The sequence below is a fragment of the Artemia sp. Qi Xiang Cuo genome, chromosome 15 (assembly GCF_049724085.1).
Source record: "Artemia sp. Qi Xiang Cuo chromosome 15, ASM4972408v1, whole genome shotgun sequence".
In the NCBI taxonomy this organism is placed as follows: domain Eukaryota; kingdom Metazoa; phylum Arthropoda; class Branchiopoda; order Anostraca; family Artemiidae; genus Artemia; species Artemia sp. Qi Xiang Cuo.
In genome coordinates this window covers 28,686,954-28,703,202 of record NC_142808.1, presented here as the reverse complement: position 1 = coordinate 28,703,202, position 16,249 = coordinate 28,686,954, and the positions used below count along the sequence as shown (strand labels likewise).

The window sequence follows — 16,249 nt, the reverse complement described above, 5'->3', positions numbered from 1 at the left end:
AAATTTTGGCTTCAAGTTTTTTGCATGCGTTAGTTCAATCAAAGCCTAAATGGTGTAAATTTTGTCTCCAAACTTCAAGCGGTCTTGCATCTGTTTGATTAGAACTATATATTATTCTCAGCGAGAATGGTAAAAGAGATAAAAGTTATCACTTCGCTATTAAGCATTTTCATGTTCTAACATTGAATCGCTTGCAGCTATTTCCACATATTGCCCTGCTTACAGGCAGGTACTCACTTTAGAGGTAAGGATTCAGTTCGGTAAACGAACCAACAATGCGAATATAGTTTAGTTTCATGAAGTTAGATGCAGCACCATTCACAATTTTGCTGACAATTGCCTTTAAGGGGTGAAGAAGTGGGAGCAAAGATTGAAAAACTATGTTGAATTCGTTGGAGAGGCCGAGAGAGTAGTCCATGAATTCAAGGTATGGCTTTGTCAACTTGCTTTGTTATGTCGACAAGATAAGGTCATTGGTTGCAGTTGGGTCGTCAAACATAGTTTCTATGACATACTGAGTAAGAGAAAACCAATGCTCAATAAGCCTTTTTACGAGGGCCTGCCGAGTCAACAAACCTGTCTGTTTTGATGCAAGAATTCGGTGTGCTTTGTGTTGAAAGAACTCCTGAAATTTGGCATACTTATTTCACCTGGAAGCACTTCTGGAAAATTGGGCATAAATATTTTGCGCCATGTCTTCTAGCGTCTTGGGAAGTAACAAGCATGCATAGGATGAACATAAATGAACAAGATAGCATAACATTTCACATTCGAGATGTGGGGTACCATGGCTTTCATTAAAGCTGAAGCAGATCTGTTGGATTCAAACATGAAGTTAGTTCTATCTGCACAAAATCCAACAATATTTTGCCAGGTAATTTAGTTTTTTCAATGACTTGTTCGGTTGCGGTTAGTCAGACCCTCAGCCAATACATCACTACACTTAACCATATCAACACTTCGACATGACGTTTTGGATCTTTCTCGCTAAAGAATACTATAATGACAGCTATTCCCTTATCAACAGTGCGATTAGTGGTTTCATTTATGACATGAGAAGAAAGTGGTCTTGAGCAGCTCGACTAACTGGTCGTGTTGCAACAAAGAAAAATTATGTCGCAAAATACTTGTAGCTTTCTGTTTACCCAAAGTGACCCCCACCAGGGCCTGGTATTTTGGAAATAATTTTCTCAGGATAGGGATCAAGCTGTCTACAAGACGTAATGGCAGATTATGTTCTGCCAAAACGATGCAGATCCGTTTTGCAATTTCTTTGGAATTTGCCCACACCCAACCACCACAATTTTGTTTTCGTTTTTTTAGTTTTTTTTGTTTACCCCCCCCCCCCCAAAAAAAAAACCTTTGAGTAACCTAACCTATTAATATATGCTATTTAATATTTAACCTATTATGTATTTAATATATGCAATGCTTTACCCCTTTACTGCTGGTAGTTTTTCAATGCTGCCAATGCTATGCTTAGTCTCGATTTCATTGCTTGCTCTTATATACTGCTTGGTATCGTGCAGTATTTCGTGCAGTTCTTGCTCGTATGTTTTCTTTTGCGAAATTTTGCTTTAAGCCCTGATTTTTTCTGGATGGAGTCACCAGAATGAGAACTTCAGGATCATCATTATCTTCATTATCCAGTCGTCTTTCAGGACCGTACTTGCTAGAAACGATTCTTCCAACCTTTGTAAATTCCTTGTGTACCTGCTTCTGGACTCAGATTGTAGGTTGAGTCCAGATCTGTATTTTAGTATGTCAAATGATTTTTCTTGCCTTGGTTTCTGAGCTAAGCAATGGAAAGGGCCGTTTTGTGTCCGGACGAAACGTCAGCACCTGCCAGTTATCAAGTCTAAAACTGAACTTTACATTGTTCAAATCATATTTTCTATACTTCCTAATTAAATTTAAGGTATTATGATCTGTTTAAAACTGCTGTAATCACAAAATCAATAAAAATATTCATTTTTTAAGTAGTAAAATTGTTTTTTATATGTCTATTTTACTCCTAAAAAGGTCAGATGCGCCCTAACTAGACTGTACAATTATAGAAGGGAATTTATAGCTCTGAAAGAAAATTTTAGCATTGAGAAATTATAACACCTGACCATTCGCCTGTCAACCCATGATCTGTCAGGAACACAAGATTTTTTCTATCTTCCAAAAGATGCCAGAGTTTCATTTAAAATCGTGATAATTATAAATTGAATCATTATTAAGTCAATCATTATTGAAACTATAATTTTAATCTTACTTGACCTAACGACGGTTCAATTTTGAATTACCACCGTATTAAAAGAAACTCTGGCATCTTTTTGAGGATATAAATCAAAATCATAATCTCCTTTGACTTAGTGGCAATTTATTTTGAATTGACACCATGCTAAATGAAACTCTGGTATCTTTTGGAGAATATAAAAATCTTGTGCTCCCTATTGCCTAAGGTCACCTCCTTGTATCTTGCCTGTATCAACATCAGCTTTGAGACAGATGTCACATGCAGCATATACTGATGTTTGTGTAAACTCTGAATTTGTGCTGACAAAATCTTGTAATCTCTACTTTTTATAGATTAAGGATCAGATTTGTTTCTACTGTCTTAAGACGTGTTGTAACATAAGATTTAAAAAAAAACACAAAAAAACTGAGCATACGCAATAATTGAAAATTTTTCAGCCTTTCGTTTTAAAAAATCAAGCTTTCCCAGAACATTCCTGGAAATCCTTACTTTACCCCAGATTCCCCTAAATCCCTGGGTTCAAAATAAGCGTCCCTAAAAGTACTAATTTACCCCTAAAATAGAGTAATCTCCCTAGAAGTGGAGGCCCTGCCTATTACTTATCCTTAGCGTTTCACGAGACACAAATGACCTTAATCCTTAGGAGGATTATTGCTTGAAAAAGTTTGGAATAGTTATCAGCTGTGTTACAACTGCTAACGCCAAAAAATATAGTATTATTGGAGATAAGTGACACCATATATGAACAAAAATTCAGACTGTCTAAAAATAGAAAAGATGTTTAAAAATGTATGCAAAGGAAAAAAGGATAGTATTAGGAAATGGGGCATATACTCAGGGATTAATAATGTTTACATTAGAGTACAGGTGATTTGTGTATTTATTCGCATAGTTTTCAAAAACTTTTCAGTTAACAAGTCTTCGGATAAGTATTTATTGTTATCTTTAAAAGATTATATTTGAAAAAGTTAGTGGTAAGCGGATATCTCGGAGAAAGAGTGCTCGAGAGTACGATCTTTTAGGTGTATGTAGATTAACGCATAAACAAGCGATAAAAGACCGAAATTTAAAAAGATATCTTTTATGTATTTTCCTTCTCCGGCAGGTAAATTTCACCATACCTCTGGACATTGTTTTCTTAGGCCATAGTGTAACTTAGGGATATATCTTTTGAGCAGTGGAACCAAGGTAAGCTAAAATATTAATGCTTTAAAAATTCTTCAACAAAAGCCAGAATTAAGCGTTAGTTTAATGATCGGGACGAACGTTAAACTAGCTGTTAAATACTTTGTAGCGCAGAAGCTGTTTCAAGTTGAGGAGCTTTATTTCTTAAAGTAAAGAGGAACTTTGCAAAAGATTATCAAGAAGCCCAATGCTTTGGATTGTACAGGACATTCCGAGTATATAATAATATTTATAACATAAAATATTACAACAACGTTTAAAGATATAGCACGGGCTCATAAACCAGACAAAAATATAATCCCTAAATTGTTTGAAAGATAGCCAAAAAAAACTTTTAAAGGCACATAAAGTGCACCATAAATCGCAGCATCTCAGGTCACTTAGCACCCTAAGAAAGATCGGCCTTAACACCCTACAGAGGGTGTGTATACATCACACACCCTCTCAGAAACCATACTCCACGCAGTGAGAAGAACATTAGGTATAAAAAAAAACCACAACGCGTAGATATCACTCGTGGCTTTTCAAATTGACTCTGATTTCTAACACTATATCAATCATACCTTGCTATGCTTATAAACATATTACTAAGCAAATGGGTTTTAAACCACGTCAAATATCGTGCATAAACTGAGTCTTATGAAAGAAAAAAAAACTACGAGGGGCTTAATCTGAGTCCTCTCATAATTCAACCTGGAAGAAACCCAGGAATCAAAACTGTTTAAAATAAGAACTGCAGAATCAAACTGAGCAGGTAGTGGCCTAGGATGACCAGTAAAATAGATACGACTATACAGACTGACAATACAAAAGGTACGTGTGGACACGACCACACCGAACAAAAATAAAAAAGATACGTGTAGAGCAATAAGAAATATGACAGCCTTAAAACACACAGAGGAGACAAGTGTTTAATTTCGTTGAGCACAAATATTTTTTCGCCGTCTTTGAACGAATATACTCAATGTGTTCCGAGAAACATACACCTTAATCTAAAATGTTCCCTAGATATTTCATAATTTGTTGACCAGGCAAATATTGTAAAGGCCTACTTTTTAATATTTAGTTTTAACTTGTTAACACGCAACCACTTTTCAATATTGCAATGTCCACGGACAATGTATCCAAAAATTAAATTTCAGACCTACCAGATACAATAAAAGCGGCATGATTCGCAAATAATGCTAGCACTTCACTATATCTAGAGGCCACAATATTACCATTATGCTCACGGCATACACTAGAAACAACAACAGCACATCGTTAACATAAATAGCGAACAATAATGGTCCTAGAGGAGGCCCTTGGAGGACCCCACACATAACATTATAAAGACTTTAGTCCTTATAATTAATTTTTTTAAACAAACACCTATTCGAGAAATATCAGGCTATCAACCTTTAAAGCCACGAAATTGGTCGCTGTAAAAGTATCTCTTGTTCTCCAAAAAAAATGTTGGATCTTATTATAAATTATTTTAGAAAAATTCTAGATAATATTGGTAAAAGAAAATATTGAACTGTAGTTAATATATTCATTAGGACCACCACCTTTAGACAAGGGCACAATCTTGGTCATTTTAAATGAACTCGGAAATGTATCATCTTTAAAACAACCATTTCCAGAAACTTAGGTAAAATACGTAGCAAAATAAAGTTTACAATTCTCAAAGTCGCAAAATCAGAACCACTGTCAATGTTTTTCATTTCATTAACAATATCAATTACTTCCTGCTCGCTGGTTTGCCTAAATAGTACATATCGCTCAGAAGAGGCAAACATGACAACGTAGATGCACTTACACTTTTTGATTTAGTTGATTGTAAGAGCGGAAGTAGTAATAGTAGTAGCCCTGAAGGTTTTAATTTAATGCCCTCAGTTTGTTCTTGGGATATTGCTGAGATGTCTTATTGACAACTAAAATAAGCACAGTACTTTTTGTTTTAGCAACAAGCAACATCTAGTTTTAAGGCATAATGGGCAACAACAAACGTAGTAGTAGCATTAATAGTATTCACATAGTGCCTTCTGGCTAGTTCAAAATCCGCTACAAGTTACCGTGAAAGGTCTAAACTGATAATGTAAGCTGTCCTTAAGACATTGCCGTGTCCCCCTTTTGACAATCTGCATGCTCATAGTTCGTTCCGATTTAGCTTGACAACCGCCTAAATATTCCTTAAAAGCTTCACCTTTTTACCCTTAGTTTGCGAAGTAGCAACAGATGTAGTAGTAGTAGTAGTAGTAGCAGAATGCATACAGCACCTTTGGTTTTCTTCAACATCCCCTTCAACAACTGCTGACAGTTTCAACTTAATATTATAAACCGTTCTTGAAGCATGGCTGATACGTCCTCTCGACAACCTGTATGGACATAGTCTGTTTTGATTTACTTCAATGCAGTTTCAACCTAAGTTTCAACTTAATACCCTTAGTCATTCTTGGGACATTGCTGAGATGTCTTACTGGCAACCAGCTTACAGACAGTGCCTTTTGATGAAGTTGTAAAGCAGCATTTAGTTATAATGCAAAATAAACAACAGTAATCGTAGTAGTAGTAGTATTATTAACATGCACATAGTGCCTTTTGGGTAGTTTAAAGTCCGTCACAACTTACCCTGAAAGGTTTAACTTAAAATGTAAGCCGTTCTTCCAATATTGATGTGTAATTTTTTTGACAATCTACATGCTCATAGTTTGTTTTGATTTAGTTCACCATCCACCCAAATATACCTTGGAATCTTCACCTTTATACCCTTAGCTGGTGCAGTAGCAGTACATGTAGCAATAGTAGTAGCATTAGTGGCCGTATGCATATAGCACCATATACACAAAATACTCATATTATCCCTTGCTGTCAACTCTTTCTCTTTTAGAGAGATGCTTACTCAAAAGAATTACTCACAGGTGTGAGCCATTCTTGCACCTACCCTAAATGCCTCTGGTAAAATGAGTAGCCCATTTCTACCATCCATTTTCCAGTGTGAATACATTCCCTTCTAATTACTTGCAAAATCAAGGTCCAAGAGAGCTTTACCATCCCATTTGACTCCATGTTCTCCTATAGCCTTTGCCGTTTTCCTTAGGATAATGTCGATCAAAATAATTCAAATAAATATGGATAGGAGACATCCCAGCTTAACTCTTGATTCCACACCAAACCAACTACTAATCTTATTTCTTTCGTAACCTCAGCAATATTACTTTCGTACTTAGCACTTTAATGTGCTTATTAGGAATCAAACATGGGCGCATATAAGGGTGGCAGGGGGGCTCCAGTCCCCCCCCCCTGGCTGAATGGCGCTGCTTTATATTTGTAATAATTTAAAAAAACTATTTCCACAAAATAGTTTTTCAAAGAAAAGTAAAAAGCTCCATTAAGCCAAAAATGGACAGAAATAAAGTCAAATAATTTTCCAAGCGTAAAACTACCAGAAATCACTATCAACAAAATAAAGGAAACTCAAAACGTACAGAAATTACCATTACTAGGACTGACAACCCCCATGCCTTCTCAATACCAGAACATAATTTAGGCTTTATTGAAAAAACAAAAACAAAAAAACAAATGACCGTGTGACAAAACAAATGACAGTTTAATATACCTAAACTGATATTTCTTTCTTAAAGTTCTATTTTTTTGTATTTATTTAAGTAAAAAAAGTGAAAACACTGAAACGTATTTTGTTTTCAGTAAAGCGCAAAATATGTTCTGGTCTTGAGAAGCCATGGGGGTTATAAGCCTTACTAATGTTAATTTTTGCTCGTTCCGAGCTTGACTCGGCTATTTATTCTAATATATGTTCGTTTTGAGTTTCATTTATTTATTGATAGTGATTTGGGGTAGTTTATGCTTGGATGATTAGTTTACTTCATTTCTACCCATTTTTGGCCTAATGGAGCTCTCTGCTTTTCTTTTAAAAACTTATTTTGCGGATAAAGTTTTTGTAAATTAATTTCTTTTCGTTTTTTATTGACAGAGTCATTTTCATGATTTTTTTTTATCTTTTCGTTTTTTGTTTTTTTTTTGTAGCAATCCATAGTTTGGCTTGCTATTTACATGTTGGGAGAAACTTTTTAAACAATTTTTAATCTTGACAATAAAAGTATGTTTTAATTCAAATTTGTACCTCCTCAAGTTCACATGAAAAAATAAAACTTAATATCATCAAACAGTTCGTGGGAACGAACTGTAAGTAAGGAGCGACCCGACTCAATAGTAACCGAATCTCCAAGAAAACGGAATTTTGATACCAGTAGATACATCAAAAGAATCCAATTTTTATGCTGATTTCAAATATATAAGTTTCATCAAGTTTAGTCTAACCCATGAAAAGTTATGAGCCTGAAAAAATTTGCTTTATTTTCGAAAAAAAGGGGGAAACACCCCCTAAAAGTGATAATTAAAATCAAACCATCAGATTCAGCGTAACAGAAAACCCTACTGTGTTGTTTTTCAAGCTCCTATCTGCAAAAATATGGAATTTTGTATTTTTGCCAGAAGAAAGATCACGGATGTGTGTTTATTTGTTTGTTTTTTGCTTAATTTTGTTGTTTTCCCCAGGGGTGATCGTATCGACCCAGTAGTCCTATAATATCGTGAAAGGGCTTATTCGAATGGAAATTAAAAATTCTAGTGCCCTTTTTAAGAAACCAAAAAAATTGGAGGGCAACTTGGCCCCCTCCCACGCTCATTTTTTTCGAAGTCACCCAATAAAAATTTCGAGGTAACCATTTTGTTCAGAATAGTCAAAAATCTAATAAATACGTCTTTGAGGATGACTTGACCCCCCCCCCACAGTTCCTGGGGGAAGGGCTGCAAGTTATGAACTTTGCCCATTGTTTATTTTTAGTATTGGTTTTTGGGAAGTATACAGACGTTTTCAAGAGGGATCTTTTCTGGTGGGTGGGGGGTCTCACGCTTTACGCTAAAATTTGACTCTGTCTCACAACCTTATTTTCTAAAACGATAAAAAACTTCAGCGTAAAGAGCGAGGCGTTAAGGACGGGACAGCGCCTTTCATATACAGAATAATTTCTGTTCGTTTTAAGTTTTAATGTCGCTCCTTACTTTCTGTTAAAAAAAACTTGTTTTTTTTATTCAAATCCCAAAATATTCTATCTATGCTCTTTGACATCTTGGATGCACTTTCACGCTATGTATTTATTTGAATTCTATGCGCAAAAGTAGTAATAGTAGTATCCCGGAAAGTTGCAACGTTATACCCATCGTTGTGCGCGATAAATTTCTGAGTGGTATTATTTGCCAACGTAAAAAGAAACTAAAAATTTTTTTTTATTTTTTAATCAGCATTTTTTTACATTGCAGAATTGGCCAATTGCATAACTGTGGGGGGGGGGGTGGACGTGCCCAATATCCCTAAAGACATAGTTGCTGGACCGTTCTACTATACTGAGCAAAATAGTTGTCTCAAAATTTTGACTGGATGTGTTTGGGAAATAAATCGGCTTGAGAGACGGGCGGATTGGCCTCCAATCTCTTTTTACTCTTAGACAGGACGCTACAACTTTTAATTTTGAATCGAATTAACTTCTTTGAATGTTTCAATGATATTTCTAGCTATGATAGAGTGGCCCTGCCTATGATATTGCTTATATGCCTTTTTGAAAACTTGCATGCACACAGTTTTTTTGTTTAATTGGAACTCCCCCTAAATAAGTCCTAAAAGTTTCACCTTAATACTCTTAGCGTCATTAGTTAAGTGGTAGTATTAAAAGTACACACATAGTGCCTTCTGGCTAGTTCAAAATCCCCACAACTTACTTTTGAAGGTCTAAGTTAATAATATAAGTTGTTCTTGAGATATTGCTTTGTCACCTTTTTCAAAGTCCACATGCTCACAGTTTGTTTTTATTTAGTTCAACGTCCGCCTAAATATTTCTTATATTTGATTACTTAATACATTGTTGGTTAAAAAATGGCTATCTCACAATTTCAATCGACTGTGTTTGGGGAAAAAAGGATATCAGCGAGGAGGGGTGGGGTATTTTCTCTCTATCACGCTTCACTCTCAAAATGGAACTAGAACTATATATTTCCAATCAAATGAACCTCCTCTAAAGTTCACACGACCACCCCTTCATAAAAACCTTACATTCCCCCGTGGCATAACTTGCAACCCTTATCCCCATACGCTGGGGGGGGGGTGTCAACCCCAAAGGCTGTGTTATGAGATCGTTGGACTATTTTTTAACACATGGCTATCCCAAAATTTCTATCGGATGTATTTGGGGAAAATATGAAGTTGGCGGGGGTCATAAATTTGACTCTTAAATATGGCAATTAGACTTCCGATTTTTAATCCAATGAGCCCCCTCGAAGTTTATACGACCATTATTTCTATTAAAAACTTTATATGCCCTCAGGACATAGCTTACAACCCTTGCCCTGAGGACTTTGGGAGGGAGTCATCCTCAACCTCAAAGACATATCAGGACCTATAAACTACACCAAACAAAATACCTACCTCGAAATTTTGATTGGAAGTGTTCGAAGTGTTTGACGTGGGGGGGGGACTGTTTGCCCTCCATGAGCTCTTTTTGAAGTTTCTTTGACATAACTTTCTATAAGAAGTACATCCTGGAGTAAAAAAAATAAAAGTAAATAATATATTGTGCCCACATCACTCTTTACTTAGGCAGCGCTGTCGCACTGCCTATGATATTTTGTCTTAAGATTTCAATCATACAACATTGAAAGTGCCGATTAGACCAGGTAAGCCCCCCCTAAAACTCGGCCTATGGGATCCCATGGAATCATATGCCTGTTCAAAAACTATAAAACTAATGATTAGTGTGGGCATATGAATCAGGCACTTCTGAATTATGAATAATATATAAATGCACACAGCACAGGCACTTAATAGGATAAAATAATGGGAAATCCTTTGCTTATATACAATTCAGGGTAAATATTTGCACATTAAAGAGGGTGGGGTAAAGTTGATTTCCAACGCAAACAAACGCTTTATTTGGATTTAGGATGAAATTCTGATTCTATATGTGTGTCTATTTCCTAGATATAGGCTACTATTAGTGAGTTAACTGGAAAATTAACCGAATCTCTTAAGAATTTGACGGGAGATCATATCCAAAGCCACAATGTCTGTTGCATTATAATTTAGTACTGAATACTTACAGAACAATGCCCTAGCATAATCTGAGGGAAAATCCAGATTTTACATGATTGAAAATGAACTCACTGATGATAAGCAATCATTTAGCTTGTTTCTTTTCATGTCCCACTAAACTAACGGTCAATAAAGATAAAACCAACTGTCAGATTGCGTCTATCAAACCTGGATACGGGTAGCTTCATGCGCGGAATTCTTACTTGCTATTATAATTAACCTACTAATTTTATAGGTCTTTTGATTTTAGGCCTACCGAGATAAACGTAGGCTAGTTTACAGATTTACAATATAATTCAAGTTAAGCAACAGTTGGTACGCAGATTATTTCAAACAAAATAATATTGAACTACTGCATTAGCTTTGTTAGTTCAGTGGCAACATAATAGAGAGTGATGTAGTAGTAAGTAAAAATTAAGTAAAAATTTCGGAAAAATAATAGTGCATGAATTCTTAAATTAGACAAATTTTCTTACAATTATTTCCTTAGGCTCGAGTAGCACAGAAACTTTTGTAAATTTTTGTGGACGAGAAAAAAAGAGCAAAGGAGCGGCTTAGCATCAGTAAAACTTCGTTGTAAGATTTGTCGGATTTGAAAATCCTTTTTGAAGGTTTCCTGACCTATGTCAAAATCTTAACAACAATTTGGTTTTGTCGAAATTAGCTAGTTGAATATCTCCCTTTTATAGATTGTTTTCCAGCTCCTGAACTGTGTTGAAGGGGCTGTCACAGGAACTTAACTATGGCATTATAAAAACGAAAGGACTAGAAAAAAGTATCACATATGACATAAAAGGTAATCTATTGGGTTTTTTTTAAGGAATTTTTTAAAAAATCTGTAGCTTACTTCTGAAACATTCGTCCAGTCAATAATCGGATTGCCATAGTAAGTTTGTTACGTAAAAGTATTCCTTCCAATTTCATTAAATAAATAAAAAAATAGATCAGAGGACGAAAGTGTGGTTGCAAAACACACTTTTTGCAGGCAAACTTTTATTGCACACTTTTTGCAAAACCTGTACTCAAATCATCCAGGGGAGTAGACCTAAAAAGCGTAAATACGTGAGTGCGAGGCCCAATTTTGTGTAGCTTGTGACAGAGGTTGTAAAACTGTCAAAGTCACTCGTTAAAAAAAGCAGCTGCGAGGACTTACAATGGCGAACTTTTGTGTTTCAGGGTAAGGATGTTAACTGTAAAATGTTCCAGGTTATTTCTTAAATGTCATGGAAACTTAATTATTTCTTATGCGATACTATCCTTGAAAAGACAAAACTTGAAAAGATGGTATTACCCTATAAGAAGCAAGAGAAATATGACATATACATTTTGTTACATTTATGTAAAAAGGAGAGGCATGAAGGGCATGAATAAAATACACAGTGGAACTGGATTGGGAATCTAGAAGATACAAGCAGATGGCATATAGAAAGATATTGTTTTTGCACGCTAGGAAAGTGAGATGAAGTATCACTCTGGACTTATCCCAGTTAGAGGTAGGAACTGAGCCTCAATTAATGATAAGGAAAGGGCTGAAGACGGCTAGGCAAAATATTTTGATAATGGGTAAAACCATGATAAAATTATGCCAATTTAGGTGGAATAGAACTAAAAATCGAAAATTTTGAAGATTGGAAGATTAAGAAAAAATAATGTTTCAGGAGCTATTAGTGCGGTAAAGGAGTTCTGGATATATAGTAATTGCAAGACTGGAGATGGATTCCTGAAGATTATAAATATGATTTTTGAAAAATAGGACATACCTAGTGACTTTAGGAAAACTTCAATTAAACCTATATATGAAGATAAAGTTTTAAGAGAAAGTAGTGTGGTTTTAAGAAGCGGAGAGGATCCGTTGACCAAGTTTTCACTCTTATATTCATAATGGAGAAGTGTCTGACCATTAGACCCATTGAGTCCTCACTTTTATAAATTATGAAGAGAAATTTGATTCAGCTGATGAAAGGGCTTAGAAAAGGTCGTATCCTTTTATTCTATACATTATAATCAAATTAAAATGCTTAGTTACTATGAAGGAAAATGATTTTTGCTGCGTTTAAGTGGCGACTAGTAGTCGCTTTAGTGTAAAATCAGGTGTTACATAGGGTTCTGTATCATTCCCATTAATATGGATTATTTCAAACCAGCATAAGTAACACGGTAAAGGCTGTGCGAGAACACAGAATTAAATGGGATGATGAAACTCAATTAGACCTAGGTTATGCGAGTAGTTAGAATGCAATGGATTCATACGAGGAATCTGCATCTGGCCGAAATGCCCAAATTACCAGACATTTAGGGTACGTGTGAAAATAATTCACAAGCGTGCAATATTTTTAAGAGGGAGAGTTTAGACAGCAAAGTGTTACTTATTTTTAATGCAGGTGTGTCTAAGTATTATGGTGGTCTATTGATTATACATTCATCACTTCCTGAAAGTTTCAGCTTAATGCCCTAGGCTGGTCCTAGGGTAAGCCTTTTTAATAGCCTATATGCAAATAATGTGTTTAGTTCGTCACTCTTCTCTACATTCACTGAAAGCTTCGCCTTAGTACCCCTTACTTTTTTGGTCACCAAAGATTCAAACGCATCCTCCTTTCTCAACAACAAATAATATTGTTATCATCACAATAGCGCAGCCTAAGTAAAAAGCGAAGTGACCTGTATGTGTTTTTTTTTTTCACCAAGGCACTTCGCATGGAAAGAGTTGTCACAGCAACTTCAAAATGGAGCTCCTTCGATTGCCACTGAAAGTTCTAGTGCTCTTTTTATGAGTCTCAGGTATTTGGACGAAGATCAGCCCCTCTCCCATGTCTCTTTTATCCCAGCCACATTTGATCAAAGTTTTGAGACAGCCATTTATTTCTGGATAGTTGAAAGGTCCAATAACTATACCTTTGGTGATTGCGCTAGCTACTACTAGCTACTGCTACTACTAGTACTACTACTACTAGTAATCGTACTGCTACTACAACTACAAGTACTACTACAAATAATTCTACTACTATTACACCTAATTTTACTACTACTACTACTACAAAACTCACTACTACTAGTAGAGTAAGAGGTTCCATTTCTGAGCCTTTATGTTCTATCCTGTGTTATTTGTCCTACAGACATGTTTCTGGGCCAAGCAGACAAGTTTCTGGGTCAACTATAACATTCTGGGCCTTTGCGTTCCGTGGCACCTTTCCAGAGCATGTAACTGTGGATTTACGATCTTTACGTTCCTTCCTTTACTATAGAAAACCATTGCATCTTGTTTAGCTGCCAATATATATCAATTATTTTTTTGTATATGTTCAAGTTTCAAATTGAGATTTTCTACAGTTTGAATAGTTCATTCATTCTACCAGTACCAATGTTTTTGCAATCATTTACACAGATATGGAATATTCTAAGCGACTTCTGGTGAGTAAAATTTTCTAATTATTACGAGTATAATAAAAAGAAATCTATTTTTTTTTGTCTCGCCATTAAGTTAATGAAGAATTTACTTACTTACGCTTTTTTTTCCACTGTGCTTTTAGCTCTTTTAAAAATCTTCATTCTTTTAAATATTAAACAGTCAATGTATTTCAATTTTATTAAATATTAAAAAAAATGGGGTATAATATATATCTATTTTTAAAATGCTAAAAAAAAAAAACTTAAGCGTATAGGGTGAGATATAGGCTAGAGGACGAACCATTTATATACTCAATAATTTTTAGTTTAGGCTATGTCCAGGAGAATTTTTCTTCCTTTTTCTGTGATTTTAAGTATTTCGTAATTTAGGTATATAAGTTTTAAAAGCTTTGCATAAGAAAAAAAATTTAAAAAAAAAATCGTTTTACTAGTAAATTCAAATTTCAGGAGGACTTAGCCCCCCTCCCCTCCAACAATACAAAATCTTAAAATATAATGAATATATTCGATAGAAAAAGCAAAGTATGCTATTTTTTTCCATTTAAATAAAATCTCTCCTCCCCTCTCCTTTGGTTACGATTGTAAATGTCTTGAAACAGTTCTTTTCATTCAAAAAAAAAATGTCATTTACCCATCGTGTTTTTTAAAATGAGCTTTCTTTATCAGCTTAAATAGAACCAAATTTACATTTACTGTGGGTAAAATGTCATTTACCCATCGTGTTTTTAAACTGATCTCTCTTTATCAGCTTAAATAGAATGGGGGGGGATGTTTTTGAAATCCTCCTTCCCTTGAAAATCAAAATTCTCCAAAATTTTACTTTTAAAGCTTTTCTTTTTAAATGTTCCATTACTAAATTTTCCTTCTTTCTTAAGAATTTCGTAGTGGATTCAGGCAATTAACCCCCCTCCAACGAGAGACCAAGATGGGATGATATTCCATCGATTGAGGCTGCAAGAACATCAGTCACCAGATATTCTAGTCCCAATACAAGTTCGATGGACCAGCCAGGAGCCTCTCAAGCCAGTGTCAGCTCTACACAAAGCTCTATGCAACCTGGCAGAAAATTCAAGAGAGAATGGATAGATTCTCATAATGCATCAATCTCATCCAATCAAGATCGGGAGGACACTCCTCTTCATGCTTTGCCAGGGACTTCAGATGTACAAGTGCAGTCAGAATTTGTAAATGTATATATTTTTATTTCTTTCTGTATTTTCAAAAATAAGGCAAATTTTCTCAAGTGCGTAACTTTCGATGAGTAAAACTTAAATTTGTTTCTAAACTATTCTATAATAATCCTATTTTACTACCATTAACCAAATTAGCAGTATATAAAAGAGTGGTTATAACACAGAAGTAGCTTATCATACTTTTCTATAGATTTATAAACCTAACCTATAATTTCTTTTTTAAGCAAGATGTTTTCTAATGCAAAAATTAAAATATTTCTTTAAAAAAACTCTATATAAAAAAGTTATTATTTCAAACTTGATGGTTGAAAAAACGTTCTTAATCGAAGATATGCTTTTGCACTTACCTTCGCGTATATTTAATCATTTATCAAATAACCCATCGGGAGGATTGAATATTAATCCAACAGGTATAATATCAATGTTAATCCTTTGCTACAAAGTTGGGTTTCATATAACCGGATGTTTTTTATCTTAGATGAAGAAAGATATTAACAAAGGAAAAATAGCATAAATTGTTTTCATAGCGCATTTCTATCGTTCGCTGTTTCCGCAGCACGTTATAGGCTAATGGAATATAGGCTAAGGGGTTAGAAACACAATTTCAACCTGTAAGAATATTTCAGCGTGTGTGTGTGTGTGTGTGTGCGTGTGTGTGTGTGCATACATGTGCGCGTGTGTATGTGTGTTATTAACAAAATTTGTAATTTATTATGCGTTTTCTTTTAAATAATGATATTAGCAAAAATTTTTAACTTATTATTAATTTGTTTTATAAACTCAAATCCAATTAAGAAAAAAAAAATAGTTTGATAAAAAAAAAAGAAAAAAAAGAAAAGTGTGTTATAATTGTGATAAAACTTTCGTCAAAGAAAAAATACTTGATCCATTCATTTTCTAGTTTCATGGGGAAGCTGTGAAAACTTCTGCCTTCCCTGGCCCGGGATTTCAAAGTGTCACGTGTAATTGTCCCCTCTCACTGGATGAGCATGTTAGTGAAGGTACTCTATTTGATATCCCCCTGGATTTTCAATTTACACCAGAACAAATGGACAGTCTTATGCAAATTGTTGG

At 34.9% G+C, this 16,249-nt stretch overlaps 2 protein-coding genes across 3 annotated transcripts in view; both read right to left on the bottom strand.

Moving 5' to 3' along the window:
* LOC148943520 (uncharacterized) overlaps positions 1–10,708 on the bottom strand; it is an 87,849-nt gene extending 77,141 nt beyond the window's left edge. Inside the window, exon 1 of one of the 2 annotated variants that reach the window (XM_089101769.1) lies at positions 10,586–10,708. The gene's annotated coding sequence lies outside the window, so the exon portion shown is untranslated. The remainder of the gene's footprint in view (positions 1–10,585) is intronic. The other variant, XM_089101771.1, reaches the window with a different exon arrangement.
* LOC148943518 (chorion peroxidase-like) overlaps positions 1–16,249 on the bottom strand; it is a 353,933-nt gene that overhangs the window by 105,853 nt on the left and 231,831 nt on the right. The gene's annotated exons all lie outside the window — the stretch shown is intronic.